Raw genomic sequence first — 3,829 nt, 5'->3', positions numbered from 1 at the left:
AAATCTAAAGAACAAAATAAACAACAACAATGAAAATGGAAATAAACCCATAGATACAGAGAATATTTTGAGAGCTACTAGATGGGAGAGGGGTTCTAGGTTTAGTGGGGTGATCACTTTATGAGTTATATAGATCTCTAATCACTATGCTATACATCTAAAACTAATATATTATTGTATGCCAACTATAATTGAAAAAGACTCATTGAATTGTATAATATAAATATGAACAACTTATTGTGTATTATATATTTCAATAAAGTCAGGAGGAAAAATGTAGCAAACTAACAAAACAAAAACACATTGATACAGATAGGAGAATGGTGGTTACCAGAGGGAAAGAAAAAGGTGGGGAGAGAGCAGAATCGGTAAAGGGAATCAAATATATGGTAACAGATGGAAACTAGATTTTTGGTAATGAGTATGCAATAGAGTATACAGATATCAAATTATAAAGCACATCTAAATTTATGTTATTAAACAATGTTATCTTAATTAAAATATAAATTAAAAAGAACAAAATAGAAATCTGATGAGCTTATTTATTTTGATATTAGGCAGGTATTAAAGTAACTTTATAATAAGTTAAAAAATAGATAATGAATTATATTGGAACACTGTAACAAAATCTATTAAAAGCCATGTGTGAGTTTTCATCACAGCAAATATAGGCAGCATGCTGGTAATGTCTTCGTGATCCCCATTTTATCATGTAAATGTTTCCATTAATTTGGATAAAAATAACGTTTCTTAGAATAATTTATGAGAACATTAATTTAATTTTTTAAAATAAGAGATGAAATAAAAATTATGTGATGCAAGTAAATTCTGTTAAAATTAAGTTCTATCTTTTTATCTGTTACATTTAGATTATTGTAGCAAAATATACATTGTCCTTAAAGTAATTGAACCTTTTCAAATAAAAAAAATTTAATTATTTTAGAAAATTATTTAGCATCTGATAGAGGAACAGTATGGCATTCATGAAATGTCTTTCGTGAAATGGTAGCAGAAAGCAGCAGAGTAAATATGTCAATACATTAAAAAGATAAGATTAACTGCTTAGAAACTTAGAGTGCAGAAACAAAATTAACATTTTATTAGAGTTAAAGAGCAGAATTTATTTTGTAAAAAATTACCTAAGTAATGAGGAAGATAAATTTGAGATACTCCTCCAGTGAGCACATTCAAAAGACAAAGACAAAAACAACATAGTGAGAAATGTGAAAACCTTAGTTAAAATACTAAATATGAATTCTAAGTGCTCCTTTCGAATAAAACAGAATATAATAATAAAACATTTGCTTTGCTTAGGAGGGGTTCAAGAAATTCTGCATATTATCAGAGGCCTTCGGCTCTGTCCTTAGGCACATTGTGTCAAAAGTATTTAAGTATAAGGTTTAAAAAATTCTGCACACTTGGCTTTATTCTTTCAATTAATTTTTTAAATCATGCATATTATATGATTCCATTTATATGAAATCTGGATATTCAGAATAGTTACTTTTATAAGATAGAATGAAGATTGGTGGTTGCCAGGGACAGAGAGGAGGGAGAATGGAGAGAAATGGGGTTTTGCTCTGGAAGGATGGTAATGTTTTATAATTATATGAAAACAAAGGCTGTACAACATTATGAATATACTAAATGCTAGGGAACTGTTCACTTTAAAATGACTACTTTTACAATATAAATTTCACCTCAAATTATTTTTTGAAAATATATATGCAAATATCACAAAACTATAAAAAATGCATGGGCTTTAGATACGGGTTTAGACAGATATGGGTTTGAGCCTTGTCTGTACTCTAAGCTAGCTGTGTGATCTTATTCATTTGTAAAACATGGGGTTGGGTAACAATAACAGTACCACCTCATAAGGTTGTTATTAGGCTGAAATAAAAGAATACATGTAAAAGTACTTGGCATCATGTCTGATACACAGTGAAAATCTAACAATTGGTAATTAGTGTTCTGATTGTTAATAATCATAATTTCATAGAGGCCCAAAGCCAGAAATTACCTCTGAGATTACTTTTTTTTCATATAAACTATTTTGAAATTTTATGGAACAAAATTTATAATTTTTCTCTTTTATTGTTTCTGGATTTTGAATCTCTGTGGCTCTCCAATTTCATTATATTATATAGTCAAAATAAGTCTTATATTCATGTAGTAAATACTATTTTTAATTGATGGAAAATGTGTACATAAATAAAATGTTAATTTAGCCAGACGGTCTTTGCCAAGAATTTATAACAGAGAATTCCTTCTACTTTTTTTAGATGCCCTAAATTATTTCTGCTAATTTCCTTAATTCCCTCCTCCATTCTTTTCTTCCTCCCTTCTTTCTCTTTTCTTTTTTCACTTTTGTGTGTGATTTATAATTCTAATATAACAATATACTTTTCTGTGTAGTTGCAGAATCAATTTCATTGTTTTATAATCACTGTATAACGCAGTTGTAGTCACAATGCAAACATTTTGTGGATTTCAGAAGTCAAGGAAAAGTCTAAAACAGTGTAAACTATATCATTTTTTGGTCCCATATTTAATAGGAACCAGTAGACTTTCTTTACCATAGTAATAATCTTGGATTAATAAGAGAATGTTTTGGTCCTACCCTTTGGGTCAATTTTCCTCATATAGGCTCAAAATAAACACAATTCAAGGAATGCTCATATAAACTCAATAGTTAATCTAATCATTTCTTCTGTTAGTAGGACAACTGTACTATAGAGAGATTTTGAAGTTTCTACTCAAAATAATCAAAAGATTATTTTGGAATATTGTTTAGAAAGACTCACATAATATAGATATTGTGATTTATTAGTCCAGAAAGTGACTTGTTTAAGCATTCTTCTGGACTTCTCAAAAAGGAATTAAGCTCTAGGCTAAAGCTACATGCTCAATAAATATTCTGTCACCTTAAGCTGAGACCAGGAAAACCCTTTTGCAGCTCTTCCTTAAATAGGTGGGCCGACACCCTGATAGCCTGGGAAAGGAGTTCATCGTTCCACACAAACATCTCCAACTCTAATGCTCTAAGGGTGGTTTTGAGATCGTTCTTCACTTAGGTAAGATATAATTACTTTATATATGAGAGACTTAATTTAAACATTAAAGTGCAAAATCCCCTCAATCTCAAATTTCTTTGTGGTCTGACATGGACTTTGACACGAGTTCACAGAGACTGTCTAAATATTGTGAAGTAAGCACACTGAGAAGTAAATCAGCGTGCTTGATCCTGTGACTTAGCTTGTGAATATAAGATGTAAATCACATCTGTAAAGTATTTATTTCTAAATACACTTTTTGAAATTTTTCATTACAAAATCACCTTCCTGTTTAAATGGCAATATTTTTCTGGAGCTTAGACAATGTTTTCAGCCCAAAATTATTACTTTTGAAAGCTTATGCTACATGTGGACAGCAGATTAATTTATTTATAGGCATAACTAAATCAGAAGAATTTGAAAATTTTAGAAGTTCTGATACTTTGGGATAATTTTATTTTGTGGGGGTATCAGAAATAGTCCTCCCATGGTGACAAATATAGCAAATTTATAAACATGAATACTTAGTAATTAGAAAAACATGAAAAATTGATACATCGAATTTTTCACAGGTATGCTCTGGATTTCAAAGGATAATAAAGATTAAAGGATATAATATCAATGACATTTGGATTTATAGCCCTTATAATCTTTTTTTTTGAGTTGCACTATTTTTAATATCAATTTATATCACTTTTCCTCATTCTTTTTTTCTCAACAGCTACTCTCAAACAAGTTACATGAACACAGTGAAAAATAAACTTGATTTACAA

The sequence above is a fragment of the Pteropus vampyrus genome, unplaced genomic scaffold, assembly GCF_000151845.1.
Source record: "Pteropus vampyrus isolate Shadow unplaced genomic scaffold, Pvam_2.0 Scaffold8, whole genome shotgun sequence".
Classification (NCBI taxonomy): domain Eukaryota; kingdom Metazoa; phylum Chordata; class Mammalia; order Chiroptera; family Pteropodidae; genus Pteropus; species Pteropus vampyrus.
This window is presented reverse-complemented; position numbering follows the sequence as displayed.